The sequence below is a fragment of the Protopterus annectens genome, chromosome 12.part0 (assembly GCF_019279795.1).
Source record: "Protopterus annectens isolate FY-2018-M chromosome 12.part0, PAN1.0, whole genome shotgun sequence".
NCBI lineage: Eukaryota > Metazoa > Chordata > Ceratodontiformes > Protopteridae > Protopterus > Protopterus annectens.
In genome coordinates this window covers 640159564-640177515 of record NC_056746.1, presented here as the reverse complement: position 1 = coordinate 640177515, position 17952 = coordinate 640159564, and positions in this window count along the sequence as shown.

The window sequence follows — 17952 nt, the reverse complement described above, 5'->3', positions numbered from 1 at the left end:
AACTTTTGAACTTGCAGCTGGTCAGGAAGCCTGAGCAATAAAAGACATTATACATTCAAATTCTAACAATTAACTCTGGCCTCAAAACAATAGGCAGAATGCCTCCCTCTAGACATCTTGGCTCCAAGTTTTAGATCAAAGAATTTCACAATGCTTGACTTATCAGCTTTCTTACAGCAGAGTGCACTGTTGTTACATTTGTTTTCAGTTCAACATCCAATACAGTCTTTTCACATTTAAGAGAACAAGTCTGTGACTTACATGAATATTTACAAATGACAAAATTATCTACAAAATTCTATCTAACTTGGCTGGCAACCTTCAGCTAGCTTCACAATAGGTAATAAAAAAATAAGACAATACTAAATGTAAAATAATTGCATTCCTTCAAGCTTTCAAGAGTAGCAATTAGTTCACCCTAAAGACAATACAGAAAGTTTTCTAGTACAGACATTGTGTCTCTTGCAGCATTGAAAACTGAAAGATACCATCTTTTATGGCCTAGCCATAAAGTAATTTAATTTCACTTATTTTTCTAAAATTTGCTGGACTGAAGCTAACCTCCTATATTCCAGTTTCCACTGTTAAAATATATACATTTAAGCAGTTACAATAGTGCATGTACATTTCTGTTCTCTTCCGGTAGGGCACACTGTGGTTACATTTCAAACAGCACTTTACAAATATTCTTTTCAGCATACATCTGTACAAGCAGTTTGATATACACATGGCATACGGTTCTAAAACATTTGTAACACAAACATCTTATTTAAAAAATTTCGATATTCTCCAATGACATATAAGTATTTACAAAGTTCCAGTTAGCTGTGCTGGCAGTATCTCTTTTCATCACATAAGGCTTAGCTCACGTAGCTGTTAAAGTAAACTTCTGTATGAAAGAATCTCAGTTTTTCCACTTCTCTTGTTCTGTTCTTATACTGAGTGGGTCTTGCATTTTCCAGTTTAACTTCAGTATCTACTGCACTCTTGATTCATTCACTCATATTAAGGATTACTAAATGACCATATTGTGGAAGCCTATCCATTAAACTATTTGGTCAACTCTTCCTTATCTTCAGACCTATTGGTTGCACATTCCAATACTCCTAGCATTAAGATTGCTTTCCACGCTTACTTTTGAACTCTGTAGTTAGTATCAACACCTAATGTTGACATATAAAGTAGCTGTAAATAGGTCAAACATAATAGCAGTTCATGAGAGGGTGTAGGAATGTAAGGAGCCAATGTTATTTAATGACCATGTAAGGGCTTTTGCTAACAGCAGAACAAAACTGAAGTTTTCAACATAGCCTAACAGTGCTTCTGAACACTCATGCAGTAATGGGCAACAATACATAGCAATGTGCATTCTGCATATGCTAATGCAGGGCACTGCAACCATTTGAGGAAAATAGTATGTCACGTTAGGAAAGGGCAGAATACTGTGGTGCACCAGTAAGTAAGTACATATAGGAAAGCAAAGGAGGGGCAGGTAAGAGAAGGGATCAAGATCAAGGAGTTAGAAATCGCAAGAAAGTTAGAGATAATGGATGTCAGACTGAATAGGAGGAAAGTTGAACCAAGACTAAACATAAAACAAATAAAATAAAAGCAATTCTAGCAAATAAATAAATGATCATATACAAGAGTGAGTGAGAGAGAGAGAGAGAGCAAAACAGATAACAAGGAAAGGTGTAAGAGGTGTTCTGTCTGGAAAGTGGTCTAGTTCACACATTTTTAGGAATTATGTAGACGTAGGGTTTGCAGGAAGTTGCTGAATTTGTGGGATGGATTTGGGAGCTTGAAAGGACAGTTGGTTTGCTAACTTATAGGTGAAGCAGGGACTGCAGAGGAAGGGAGAAAAAGTGCCAGCATGAAGGACTAGGTTGGAGAGAATAGGAAGAGGCTAAGCAAGGGGTATTAGGATGTGGGTTGATAAAATTAGAAGAGGTCAGCAAGTTCAGTTGAAGGAGGACAGCAGCAGAGGCAGGCAGATAACGGAAACAAAGAACCAAGGAAGGAAGAGAATGTCACTGTTGGGAAATGCAGAAAGAAGAAAGTTGTTGATGAGGAAAAACCAAGTGGAAGGATAGGGGCAAGTAGATGAAGACAGGGACACAGGGGAGGTAGAACTAGAGATGGCCAGACAAAAAGCAGAACCTTAAGGTGAAGAACTGTGCCAGACTGGTGAGGCAGTATTTATTGTTTGTGGAGCTTATAGCACAGGAAGTGATTAGACAGACAGACAGACATGGCCTAGGAGAGGATAAACTGGTTCTGATAATGGGGTATTTAGTTACAAGTGGTATTAGGTGGTGAGTGTAAGAGACAAAGGAGGAGTTTAGTGGAGTTGTGGAGTCTCAGGCCTATCGCTCATCTAAGCAGACCTAAGACTAAACATACTATTTGTGAAATATAACTAGAATTGGAACCAATGACCTGGCAGAAGAGACTAAAGATGAAGCAGTGAAAAGAACCAATGAGTGATAGCAGTCCATGGTAGCCTAGGAAGAATTGTAGCATTCTCAGAGGTGCTACTATATCAAAGGTCAGTGATGTGTGGAAGTTGCTGGATCAATGAGTGGATAAGTAGGATGTGTATTAATAGTGACAGACTGGTGAGACCCTGGGAAAATGAGGAGTTGTTCAGTAAGTATAGAATGCAGTCTCAGACCCACTGGATTTTACTGCTGACACAGAGTAGAGAAAGCCAAATTTGGATAACTGTACCATTAAGCTAAAAGAAAGAAATTGGGAGCGTTGAAATGTGAGGGCTGTAGAAAAATCAGAGCAAGGTGGCAAATTGGTGACATTATTAGAAGTAAAGAGGGAGTTAGAGGAAGAAGGAAAGCTAGCACGGGAATACAGGAAGATGAACATGTTAACAGGAAATGGGAAAATAAGGAGCTGGCTAAGTAGAGGGTTAGGAAAGAGTAGCATGGCAAGAGAAGGAAAGGAATCAGTAACACTCAGGAGGGAGGCAATGGTAGTTATAATGAGGCACATCAGGAAAGTACGCGCAGTCAGACAGTCTAGATAGGCAGATGAAGAAAGGATGTTGCAGAGAAATGATAGCGATAATGAGAAAAATAAAAAAGACATAGATGAAATTTCAGGGAAGGGTAAGAACTCTGGATCATATGGAAAGACAGGACTAGAATGGGCAGCAGGATGTTAGAACAGGAAGGGAGGGTCCAAAATGGTGTAGAATTGGGGTGGTGGTTGTCTGCAGTGGTGTAGCCTAGGAAGAAAAGTGGGAGCTGGAAGAAATAATAATGGAAAGTCAGGCTGATAAGGTTAGAGTAATGGAAACAGGTTGAGGTGGTCACATGGTGGTGCTTTAGAAAGGGCAGAGTAGACAAAAATGGTGGAGGGGGGCTGTATACCTAAGTTAAGGATTAGAGGATGAGGGGATAGACATCAAGTAAAGTTGAAGAGGTGGAAGTCAAGTACCTTTTTGCAAGTGCCCCAAAAGTTCTTTGATATCTGGAAGCTTCCAAGTAAGAAACAGTCTTAAGGGTCTTTGGTCCTTGATGAATACTGGATAAAATATTTTGATTTCTGTGTTCATTCTTTAGGGAACTGAGAAAATTGAAATGATTCATTGTCAAATCTAAGCTGGTTCCTTAGGTACAAGCCCATTCAATTGCAGGAAGACTTGGCTGGATACCTATTAAGGCAAACATCCTTTTCCTCTGTGAACAGATCTCCTTAACTCTGTGGAGGACCAGAAATGTGAAATCAGCAAAATGAAATATCACAGCTTTTATTTCCTATGCCAGAGTGTAGGCTATATAGCAGTCGTCTGATATATAACCAAGACAAGTTCTTACTCAGATTTCAGCTTAGTTAGCTGGCCAGCTCAGAATAGACTGCTTGAACTGCTGAAAAGATATTGAAGCATGACTGAATGACTACATAATTATATCCGCTGTACATGTCTCTTGTGAAAAGGAGGGACACTTAGCATGTCTTTGTTCTCTGTGGATTGCTTCTAGTTTAATAGTTACATTCATTGAAATTGTACAAATGTCTGGCCTTTTCTTGAATGGAAGATAACTGTGTTCTTTTCTAATCGACTATGGTAGCATATTCCAGTCGGCAGAAGATACTTTTGAGAAAGCACTCTCTCCATTAATTAAATAGAATGACTGAATCTTCCCATAATCTAAGGTGAGTAGAGAGTACAATTTGACCTGAGTAATTAGACTAGAATAGTCAGAAAAATGTTTTGTCTGAAACTGGGAAAGGAAGAATCTCTGATCTTGTTTTCTGCAAAGTCTGTGAAGTGAGGGATCTGAATGTCAGAGTTTTAATGGCTAACGCTAAATGTACAACTGCATGGTTAACTTTGGCTTTAGAGAAAGAGCTTGATGGGCCATAAGTATTGGGGTGTGAGCTGTATTGGAACAGACTATGAGAGAATGGGGGGGGGGGTCATGAACAATAATTTGGAAAGGTGGCAAGAAAGTAAATGAGTGAAGGAGATATAGAAAAAAAGTGCTAACAGGATGGATGGGAAAGGACTACCAAGGTAAAGAAAGAAAAAAAAATGATTTAATTCACAATAAAGGTGAGAATAGCCATAGAGGAAGAACAATAGGGGAATCTCTGAGAATGATATATGGAGGTTAGAAATAGGGCTGCAAAGTGTGATAGCAGGTCAAAGAGAATATTGTCAAAGGCAGACCTTAAGGCAGGAAATAAGAACCTTCTCTGGCTATATAGGGAAAAGAAGGGTGGTTGGGAGTTAAGACTGGGTAACTAATAGCAGAAGAAGAAGAAGAAGAAAACAGAGATGCTGAGGAATGGATGACATTTCTGAGTGTTTATTTGATACCAGTGTTTAAGAAGCAAACACAGCAAGAAAGAATGGACAGACACACAGATTACAGCAGAGGGGATGGAAGGAACTCTGAGGCATTAGATGAGGAGGAGAAGACACAAGAACTACATAAGATCCTGCCAAGGGCCATAAAAAGAGCTGATGCAGTTGTGCTAAATCATCTGACATGGTAATTCAACAGATTTCATGGGGATGGGACTCCCAGGGAGGGGATAGAAGTAGTCCTTGCACCAGACTTCAAAGAATAGTAAAGGGTAGTTTTGGAAACCACAGACAAATGAGTCTAACTTCACTTGGTGAACAAATAGACATGATGCTAAAGTCAAGATTTGCAAAATTTATCTAGTGCAATGTACTTCTGTGTGTATTTCGTATAGAATCACTGCTGGTAGAACTTTACAAACTAATTTTCTCTTGTTCTGTGACTGTGGAAGGTGACAGAGGTAGGTCTGTGCATACAATCTTTTTCAGGTGCAGCAAGACCTTTTATTCAGTCCAGCACCTCCGGATTTTCTCAGAGGTGAGGGGGATAAGAGTGGGAAACAAACTTAATGGATGGGTAGAAAAATGGTTTTATAAATAGGAAATAAAATGTGCAAGTTAAAGGGTGGTGTTCCATGGAGGGTCACTCTTGGATACTGCTATATTCATTGTGTTTGTGTTGGACATTATGCAAGGTGTGGAAATCTAGATCAGTATCTTTGTAGATGACACCAAGGTTATGATAAGGCTGTCACTCAGTATGAGATGTGATGTGTGGCCTGAGAGCTAACAGATTTCAAATGATTGGCTTTGTTCCTAGGGAAGTCAATCCATAGACTAAATATGTCATTGAAGAAGTCAGATTAAAAAAAATAGAACAGGAGGAGGACCTCAGTATAATCCCTACAGAAAACTTAGGCTATCAACTGTAAAGCAAATGAGGAGCAACACAACAATGTGATTGGAATCCAGGAGGAGGAAGATCACTGGTAGCAATGTGTGCAGTTCTGAAGGTGGTATATGGAAAGGGCGGTCACATTGCTGCAGAGAGTACAGGGAAAGGTGAGCTAGATACATGGAACAGAAAGGCTATGATGTATAAGGCAAGGTGAAGAAAAATCTTTTTTTTTTCGTTCAGAAAAGGGTGGGGGGCATGATTTGAGTGTGTTTGCATATGTGAGGCTCTAAGAGTGAAATGAGATTTGATATAAAGTAAGAAAAGGAAAATGCATGGCCAGTTGATGAAGGGAAAACAGTTTAATTTACATGTAAGGAAATCATTTTCACAAGGACAGTACCTGGCAAATGGATCATTTACCAGAATGTGTGGTAGATTCTCAAAGAGCTGAGGATTTTCTATGGGCTTAGGAATCCTCTGAGGTATGGACAAAGGCTGGCAGCTACCTTAGGCTAGTGGCAATAAGCAGGGAGGCTAGATAAACTCACACTCATTTTTGGCTGGTTAATATGTTATGTTTATGTTACAGTGTGACATTATGTTTGCAGAGGATGGAGATATATCACTCTTCTTACCAACTTCCTTTCTTTAGCACAAGAAATAATGTAGAATAACTTCCTGTTATTCTGAAGGTAGAATCTGTCTGTGACTCCTCTTTGTTAATATTTCAGGAAGGAAGGGACCTGGATACTTTTGTAAGGATCAAAGGACAAACAGGCAGGAAGACTCTGTCTTGTAATGGCCTCTAGCCACAAATCTGCAGAAATACTTTTCCAGTGTTTGTAGAATGTATTTAACTAGCTCCTAGTTTACTAGCAGCTTTTACTTTAACTTAAAGAAAAAAAACGTAATTCTGACTGTCTTAATTCTTTTTCACACAAGGGATTATGTGTACTTGTAATTGTAAGAAAACTTTGCATGCACTTTAGCATGTTCAGATGAATAAGTTTTACTTGTACATCTCTGAAGGAAGTTGCCTATGCATCAGCTGGAGCATTTTGGCAAATGCAAAACTCCTCTATTTTCACTACTCTTTTGTTATATACTCATCTACATTTGACCTCTTGTCTTGGCTAGGCTGAAAAGTGTCCTCAGACCAGTGCTTTTAACTATTTAAATGGAAAATAAAATATTTAAAGTATTTGTCACACCTACCTTTGCCCTCTTCATGGGGATACAGGAGAAAGGAGAGGAAGGAGTCTCCCATTATAAGCCAGTAGAGACACCAAAGGGGTAATTTATTAAAAATATCTCTGAGGAGGTGGTCCTTGAATCAGAAAGTCTATCTCCATGAACTCTTCAACACTCTTTATTGCTACAATAAGACCTGTCTAAAAATGTGGCCTCTAAAGGACAACTTTCATCAAGGTAAGTCTTGTTAAAGAAGGGAAAACTTCTGTTTCAAACTTCCAGGGCATAAGAATAGAAAATATGGAACCCCCCCCCCCCTTACTCTAACCTTTAACCTTTAATTCTGAAAGGAGAATTCTCCACATTCTTTGCAGAAATGATCCCTGGTGCTAAACAGAAATTTCCCAGCCTTGCAATCACATTCAGTATTGGGTAACTCTAAGCAACGTTTGCTTCCTAGCTGTAGTACCATAAGCCTTAATTTTAACTGCACAATATTCTCTGCAAAGAAGCAAATCTGTAAAAGTGTAGACAATTTAAATGTGGTATTCAAAATACATATAACCTTGCCTTTCTCATCTAAGAATATGTTTTCTAGGTTCAGTGTGACTTACTGAGCTATGTTATTTGGGTACATAACTGTGAACAAAAGGAAATTCAGAGCTTTATGAAGCAAAGAGAAAATGAAGTATATTTTGTTTCACAACACAGCAGAAGTTTTGTCTCTCTTTCTAATAGGCACAATAGTTATTGTTTGTCTTTCGGCTGTTTCCCAGTAAGGGGTCGCCACAGCAGAACTCCGGTCCGCTAATGATTGGCAGTAGATTTTTACGAAATGCCAAGGTGCCAGCTCGACACCCATCCTTCAACGAAGGCATGCCCATTTACACACACATGTCTTTCGAATGCTACCCAACCGCGGGGAAGACATGTAGACTCCACACAGAAGGCACTCCCAAGCCAAGCAGAGATCGAACGGGAGAACTTCTTGCTGTGAGGTAACAACGCTACCGCCGTACCACCATGGTATCATCCAAAAATGTTCTCATGGGTCCCAGTGCAGTCAAATCAATCTGTTTTAAATAATAAGAGAAGACTACAGTGCTGTCAGAAATAGTGTGAACTGCCACTTTGAAGAGTAAAACCTCCAAACTCCAAATGCAGCATCACACTTTTGAAAAAAGTAATTTCATATAAGCTTTATAAATAAGAGTTGGGAGCTGAAATAGATAATGTAATAACAGCAGAACCCAGAATTTCATTAATAAAAATATTTTTAGATAAATATACATAGTTCCACTCAAAGTATTGTCATTATATATATATATATATATATATATATATATATATATATATATATATATGTATAAACAAACAAAAATGTTGGTCCTGCAGGCACCATCATCATGCACTGACTTTCCTTTTTCCAGATGCCTCACTATCTCCAGATTCAACAGGGGGTTGGGTCATTTTTTTCTTTGTTAAACTAATTATTTTAATACGTTAAGAAAACAAAGGCCATCTCTGGAAACACTGCAACAAAGTCTACAACAAAGTCTAATTTTGAAAGCTAAGAGCCATGTTGCTTAAATCAACACTTGAAGCTATATTAGTGTGTGTTCATTGCATTATACAAGGGAACAACTGCAGCATTTCATTCTCAACATTAAATGATTGCTAAAATAATGTTTTTACCCCAAAATAGTTTTGAACACTGGAGTACTTTCAGACATACCAGGAGCTTGTTTTATTTAGCTTCTAACCTTGCTTTTCTCAAGTTTCAGAGGAACTGGTATTATAGAATCATCTAAACTTTCATATTGAAATAGCAGAGCATCAAAAAATGCTGTAAATATGTTTTCTGTACATTTCTGCAAAAATAAAACTAATCTAAAGGGCCATTTTCTGATTGAATGCTTTAAAACAGACAAAAGATTTAAAACAATTAGAGTCTTGCAACAGGACTCATATAGCCTATTGCTCAGCTATGACACCTCCTAAACGTGTGAAAAGTTTAAATACCTAGTCTCTAACTAATTCCTATATCTGCTTGGCACGCACAGCATGAAGTGTCTTATATCAATTTTGCTAGCTGAAAAGTACTTATATGGAATGTTCTCATGTATATACTCCGTATTGCTTGTATAATATCTCTGATTTGAGAATGATTGCATATGTACTGGGTTTTTTTTCACCAGTTGTATAAGCTGCCAATAATATGTGCTACATGTCTTTATTAATGTAAATTCTGTATTGTATGTGAAATGTCTTATAGGTGGAGCTTTTCTCCCTGGGACTCCCCTGAAAATGGGCACTTCTGGCCCAGCTGGACCATCCTGGTAAACAAATGCAAATAAATAAATAAATAAATGCAAGACAACCCTAACTAGAGTAGCGCAGTGCACACTTCACCTTTACTCCATTTGTGCTTCCACATAGGTACACACACATTTGGAACCAAGACAGAACATTTACAATGTGACTACTCCTCTGGCGTATAAAACAGAGCAATACAGTGAGGAGAAAAAATCCTGAGAAATATACTTTTGTGATTTTTTTCTCTCTCTCAACACACTTCACAGGTAGCTGTACATGACATTCTGCTACGCTAGTTCAAAGACATGTATAGACAGTTTGCATAAGCATAACAGTATATAAAAGAATCTCTACACAACTATTGCAAGGAAGTATCCTGTATTTGAAATGTTTTATTCATTTTCTTCAAATCTTCCAGACAAGCTGGTTGGAAAGAAAAGTCCTGAAAATGATTTGTGTTAGCATACATTATCAAAAGATAAATGGCAACTCATACGTAATTTGAAAATTTGTTAAGTTGGGCAGTTGGGGGAATGAACCCAGTGAAAGCATGCCTTCTTAATGGCATGGCCCTAAACAGGATAGAGTAAGAAATAAAACAGCAATCATTCCAAAGCTAAATCATGCTAAGCAATGTGAAAAGGTGTAGCAAATATCTATAAGATGGAGAGGTGTTTGACACAGAGAGTGGATTTCAGCTACGCAATACAGAGAAAAGGACATGAGGCTAGTAGAAGGGGGTTGGGTACACTATAAGTCTTAGAAAGTTGAGTATGTTTACGTTAAAATATAAAGGGGACATGCTAGCCCACTGGCTCTGTTAACATTCTCTTTAGATGAGTTTGGGAAGAGGTATAACTGGCAACTTAAATGAGTTGCTCAAAAGACTTAATATTGTACTTCCCCGAGAGGGTTGTGGGACCATGCACTAAACATTTATATATAAACATGGGCAAAAAAAAAAGAGATAACACATACTTGCCTAGGTAACCTATCTGCATAAACACACATTTCAAGAAGAGAAGTATTAGGAAAATGAATAAGGTACAGCTACATGCCTACAAGTATTACACTGAAAGATGAGGGCGCAGTTCTGTAATATTCTCCTATGAAAAGGTGCATAGCACTTCTTCTATGCTTCATTGAATCATAATTAATGGAGCTTCAACTGAATGAAACAGTCTGAAGCTTTAACTCAGTGAAAACAATTTTGAAAAGCATTTTGTAGGGACTAACCCCCCAATCCACTCGCCCTCATGTTGGGAGATTTGCCTCCTCACCTCTTACTAGCTCCACAGACATACAACTGTATAAGGAAAAATCATATGACTAACTGCTGGCACACAGTCAGAGAGAGAACCATCATTGCTTACTATTTCAAATGCAGTCAGGGAGTTAGAGATTGCAGAACAGATACAGTGAGATGGAACTCATCCAGTTTACATTTGGTCAACTGCAGGGAAGCCAGCAGCAGTAGAAGAAATAGAGGAAATGGAATAACAGTGAAAGGAATAAATCATAAAAAATGTGAACAATATCTTCTCAGCAAAGGCAACCTTGCTTCAAAAACTGGTAAAAGATTAAATAGTTGTTAGATTTAAGAATGCATGATCATATACAGGGAATGTTTGAAATTAAAATTAACAAACTAAGATGGCAGATTAGTGGGTTATAGGCCCTAATCTGTTATCTATTATACAGCTGTGTGCACAGGCAGCAAAAATCAACACTTAGATGCATATCATCAGAAAATACTAACAACATGTAAACTAATACACATGACACCTTTACTAACTCAAAACGTCGAGGGTATGCAAAGCATGACACCTTGGACACTATCATGTGCAAACTAAAAAGAATTATTTCATCAGTGTAAACAGGTACATGTGAAACAGCACCAGTGCATAATATTCACATACAAATTTGCATACAAACTTATCAGACACTGAAAGCAAAAAAAAAAAAAAAATCACAAAGAAATAATCAACATGCAATCATTATATAAAAAAAATATATATATATATATGTGTGTGTGTGTGTGTGTGTGTGTGTGTATGAAGATATGAAACCACTATACGTTTGAATATTCAGATATGCCTGTTGTGTGCAGGGTATCACCAGTAGCAACAAAAACTTGCAAACTTAAATAAGGTACCAATGCACCTAACCTATGAAAGTTTTAAAGGAATTTGCAAGTGCAGTAGTAGACCAGAAAACAGAATTCATGGCATTGAGCTGCAGTTGAATTGGCACACCTGGTGTGATATTAAGACGTAATCGCACAATCCTGGAGTTCTGTTCCAATGTGCCTGCCGTTTTTACTTTCATTCTGAAATCTGTTTTATCATTACATATGCACTTGGATTCCCCTGGGCCCAACTTGTGTGGAAAGGTCCCCACACCTTCTGCCACTCATTTCCATGTTCTTTTTCACAAGATGTTAAAAAGTCTGGCAGAAGTGAAACAAGGAGAGAGTAAAGTAGGTCTAAAAGAGAGAAAAATTAATTTGAAGTGTTTTTTCAATTAATTTGTCCAGAGTCTTGCTGTGAGGAGTGATTATGTAGAAAATGGTTAATTACAAATTTATGCTGAATGATGGAACTGTAATTATTTTTGGCTCACACAGCATTCAGGGGTCAATTTCCTCAGCTTGTTAGTGTACTGCTTACTAAGGATGTGTAGGATGAGGCCTACACTTTCCATGGAGGGCTTACGTTTTAGATTTATGATCCCATATGAAAGTGTTTACTAACAACCCTTAGTATCAGTATCTTAGTGAGAAATACCCACACTCCTCATGGAAATGATCCATTACTGCTGAAGACTGGAAAGACATAACATTTTGGAAAAAAAGTGAAAGGCTGTTTTTTTATGATAAACACATCATATTGAATGCAATGTTTAGATTTTAAAAATCTTTCAAATTAGGCAGAAACCGAGCACTAAAAGTAGATGACACACTTCTCTGTGTGCTTTGTGTTCCCCTTATTATGCAGATGGTAACAGACTGATGCCATGGAAAGCCTACACTATACCTGCTTTGGTTGTCCTGGCCCCTCAGATAAGATAAGATGACGTATTTGTCTATGGAACTGACAGTGTTCACCTTAATTCAGCAGAACTAACAGAGTTTTGATGGAGGAAGGTCCACAGTGTATCTGCTCAGTTCAGCATTCTGTGAAAAAACAACAGGCTGCGCTGACAACAGTACTCATAATGCATATCAGACTTAGAGGAAACGTGCAGTACTCATAATCTGGTTTACCTTTGGAGAAGTAGAGTCCAGATCATTCTGTATTGTTCTCAGTCCCACAGTTTTCACTGCATTTACATACAAAACAATGTGAGCATGGCCACCTTCTGTTCTCCTTGTACCATTGGATAAAATGAAGTGGTAACAAGCCCTAGAATTAATCACCTGTCTTTCTCTAAACTACTCTTAGGAAATCTATGCAGTGTTTATATGTCACATGTTCTAAAGCAGCAGAGTTTGATGCTCTGGCATCGCATACATTTGCCCCCTCTTCCTCTATAAATAACCAGTAAACTATCATACTTTTTTTTAAATGTAGCAATAAATTATTATTTAGAAACCTTAAAACTCATTCCTGCCTTTAAAAGAGCTGTCAAACTATTCAGCAACCCCTATAACTTGCCCCCCACACTCCCATACCCTTATGGATTCCATAAATCCCTTCCTGTAAATATACAGAGAGTGTTACTGTACAGTGTTGGTAGTCCCTTAGCTTTTGCTACACTTATATATACGGAAGTGTAGGGAAATGTGTACTGTATGTACCTGTTTCTATTGATAACATACTGGATTTGTTCCCCTGTAAAGTCACTAAATTATCTTTTATTATTGTTATGTACATCGTGTAGGAAACCCTGCATTATAGTTATAGCTATTTTTGTGTTCAAAAGGACATGTTCTAGTGCTTTTACACTCTCATCCTTCAACTGCATGATGACACTTGCTTTGACAATGGTCTATACTGTACTATTTCACTAGTAGTGGTGCATTTATAGCTGTGATATCAGTACTGTTAAACTGGTCTAAGTTGTTGGAAGGCCTACATTTTATGTATTCCTTCATTTCTCACTTGATCAAGCAAAATATGTTTTTTGGCTACCAAATTTTGTTTATTTTATTTATCTACTTGTTAACTGTGTATAAAAATGTCTTTCATGGCTGCCAAATTTTATTCATTTCTTTCATTTAACTGTTAACTAGGTAAGCCCATTGGACATCTGTTTTCAGAAGCAGCCTGGGTGCCCTGTCTAGTTAAGTGACTCGCTCAGAGTCAAAGAGTTTGCAAGAATAAATACAAACCCATGACTATGTAATAAAGATTGCTAACAGCTCCTAGTCTTAGGCCACCTGAACTAAACTGTAGTTATCTCTAACTGTGATTGACTGCAGACCCTGGCTTTAAGTCTGTATCTTTACCGAAGCATAACAACTAGGGAAACTTTCTGACATAGAGAGACTGCTGTCTCATAGTCAAACTAACTTGAGAGCAGAGGTAGAACTTAAAAAGAAAGTGAGGAGTATTGAAATGTGTATCCTTCAGTGAAAGAATTGTGCTAAAATACCATCAGTTTACAGTTTTGGGACGATGAATTTAAATGTTATGGGGTCTTCTCAGTTGTGAAGTTCAAGTTAAGTTTGGATGGACCCTGGTTTGATACAAATAAATCACCTTCCTTCTCAGGGTCTTGTTCTGCCAGATGGTGTTTTCTGAGTGGCATAGTAGGCATGCAGCTGAATTCTACCTTGGGGACATCACAGCAGAAGCTGCCTCTGTTGCAGCATACAACATCTGTTATGCACAGCTTTACACCTGCCAAAATGTAGTGCCTGATAGGACTGCAGCCCGGATGGTGCAAAAAGTCACCATTATATTGTGAAATGGGTTAACTGGTAAACAAGCTCCAGCTTCAGCTGGGAGATGAAGTATTATCAGCAGAAATTTATCTCAATTTTCATGCATTTTAAAACAATTAGCTAATAACAAACATAGGTCCAAGAAAGCAAGAAGTGTACTTGCCTCAATTAACGTGTCTGGGATATAGGATATTGAAATTCTAGGTAGAGTTACAAAGCATATCGTCACACATTCCTTCAGAGAGCTACACTGTGTTGTACAGATATCATACACTATTATACATATATATTTATACTTATATTTATATTTATACTGGACTTCAGTTTAAAGGTGTGTGCAGGATACAGGCTTCATTTTCTTTTACCACACCTTGTTTAGACATGGACCCAGCAGATCACGTTCAGAGATTGACAAGGTAGCATGAACAGTAAGTTCACAAAGCATATCTTTGTGTTGCTATAACTTTTGCAGTTACATTCAATATTTCATAACTGTCTCTTAAACATTCCTTCAGTGGCTACATACTCAGTGACTTTAAAAAATAACAGATGTTATTAATTAATTAATTAATTAATTAATTAATTAATTAAATTATTCCTTCTATACAAAGCCCATTTACGACAGACACTGAGGCAGAAAAACAGTTAATATAAAATATTAATGACATAAAATATTCATGGAATCATATACAAATACCTTAGGTTGTACAATACAGAGTAATACAAGAAAACTGGTGAACACATAACAGAAATGGAATTGGAGTGCATGCATGATAAGTTAGATTTTAAAAAAGCTGTAACGTGAAGAACCAAGTGATCTTGACACATAGAGGAAAAACTGTGCAAACATTAGAGGCTGCCTTTATAATGAAAATGCAAACTATGCCAGCAATACAAATTATATACTAGATAAAAATTATAATATTTAAACTGGCCACTATCTGGATTACCTTTTTTTTTTGCTTAATTTGCCTGTTCTTCTTCTGCCCCATGGGTTTAAGTCTTATCCTTCATTTTAATTTGACCTCACAAAGACATAAAATAAGCAAGGAGGGAGAAAGGAAGGAAATGAGGCAGTTCAGGATAACACAGGTGGAGTAGTAAAGAAGATGGAGGATTACTTCAGGACAAACAGAAATGAGAAAAAGGGGGAGCAGAGAGAAGGGGAAAAAAGAGAATCATAATGAAATTTGTGAGTTGACAAGAATGAGGATTATTAGAAATAATAGGTTAAAACTGAAGTAAATACCTATAAAGTGACAAGATAGGCAAATGTTTAATATTTTTGTCCCCCCCATCTCTCTCTCTCTGTATGTATATATATATATATATATATATATATATATATATGTATGTGTGTATATATATATATATATATATATATATATATATATATATATATATGTATGTGTATATATATATATATATATATATATATATATATATATATATACACACACACACACACACACATATATATATATATATATATATATATATATATATATATATATATATATATATATATATATATATATATATATATATATATGGGTCTGCTTCTATTTACCGAAAGGCCAAAATACTGATGACCACAACGCCGAGATGAAAATCACGAAACACGGAATCACAAATCAGGTAAGTATGCACAGGGCAAGTGAATACTCACCCAAAACAGCAGTAACTAACAACGCACCACCATATTGAAGAAGTCCCAGGAGGCCAAAGATGGTTCAGAGAGTTGAGTATTGATCAAGGCAAGCATATCTGAGATATTTAAGTGCTCACATATGTCCTTGGTGTCCCAAACCCCTGCACTTTTATCTCTCTAGAAATTGCTCCTCAAACAAAGTCCAATGCATCAGTGTTGACTGACTGCTTTGGAGTAGGGAGGGAGAAGGGTGATCTGGATTTAAGGATATCTATTGTCTCCACCAAAACATTTCTCTTCTGACAAATCCCAGCACTGGGATTTGAAAAGGCAGAGGGTGTTGATGTTGGGACCAAAGAGATTTCAGATACCACTATATTTATCTCATGTGGAATTTTGCTAGGGGTGTCATGAGAATCACAGATGCCATGAGACCCAAAATGCAGAGGTATTCCTTCTCAGTGACTGAAGTTTGGGTGGAAAACATTAGAAACTGACCTAAATAAGGATCTATTTATTCTAGTTGAAGAAAAGTCATTTGAACTGAGGTGCCTAGCTGACATCCCAGGAACAAAGTCCTGTGTGAAAGAGTCAAGAAAGACTTTTGAATGTTCTCTTGGAATACCAGCTTGTGTAAAAGATCTCTCACCCAAGATAGAAATTCCTGATACTTTGAAAAAGACTCTGTAAAGATAAGCAAGTCATCTAAATATGGAAAAATGGGGATACCCTGTAGACTGCAATGAGGAATAACTGGAGCTAGACACTTTGTGAACACTCTTTGTTCTGTTGGTAGTCCAAAAGTTAAGGCAGGTAACTGATCATGTGATCCAGACATACAAAACCTTAAGAAACGACTGAAGCCGGGATGTGATAATAAGCATCTTATAAGTCTAGTGTTACCAGGAAACTTGAAAGAAGAAGAAGAGGTAAGAGGTTGTGAAATTACATTATTTTGAATTAGGATAATATCATAAACAGGTTTAGGAAAGAAGGATCCAGAACTTGTCTCCAAGCATTTTCTTTCTTTGGCACTAGGAACAAAAGAGTCTGATCTGGAAGAAGAGAAATGACCCTGTGGAAGGGAGGAATATCCTCCCACTGCCATCTTTAACTTTCTGAATGATATTCAGAGTCCATTTGACTGAGGAAAGCTGTTGAAAAGAGAAAAATGAAGACTGAGACTTTCTGGAAGAAAAGGGGGGCCAGGGTGGGAGTGGGTCACAAGGTCTATGAAAAGTCATTCAGATATGTTGGGCTGTTGTTGGTTTTGTAAGGTCTTTGAACTCCTTTGCCATTCCTTCCTCAAGATCTGTTTATCTAAATTTTGCTGAGACTGTTTATTTTTTTTCTACAAAAAAGTGAAGAGGAGAAGGAAAATCCTTTGGACAATTTGGAAAGGAGAGCTGAAAAATCTTGAGAGATTCCCTGAATCAGCTTGCTCTTTTTAATCACATTTTTGATCATGTCTGCAGCAGGGGGGACAAACACTAAATCTCTATCCAAAGGGGAATTAAAATCTCATTTTAACATAATCTGGAAGATTGTGATGATATACCTAAGCAAACCTTCTTAAAACTGTACCAGTGGCCATAGCAGTGGTGGCTGGTGACTTCAAATCAAAGAGGGGCTGCATGAGAGAGCTGAATGGGTGGGGCCAACAGGAAGGGGTGTGACCAACTAGAAAGGGGCAGGGCTATGCTTAAAACCACAAAAACTGTGACTTTAATTAAATATGCTGCCCTGGGTGCCAAACCGTCATGAGAGTCCAATCAAGACAAAATGAAGTGTAGAAGACAAAACATATTTCCATGCATTGGCTACATGACAGCTTACTTAATATCTAGATGGAAACAAAAAGGTTGTGAGGCATGAAAAATAAATTACTTTTTAAATACAGAGGTGTGCCTTCTGTGTGGAGTCTGCATGTCCTCCCCACGGTTGGGTGGGCGTTCGAAAGACATGCGTAAATAGGCCTGCCTTTGTTGAAGGTTGAACGTCGAGCTGGTACTTCGGCATTCGTGAAAATCTACTGTCGATCATTAGTGGACCAGAATTCCACTGTGGCAACCCGTAACCGGGAAAAGCCAAAAGACAACAACAACTGGAATGCCAGTCAAAATCAAGTATAAAAAACAAGCAGCACTCAACTCAAATACATTCTCCTTGCACTGCAGTTC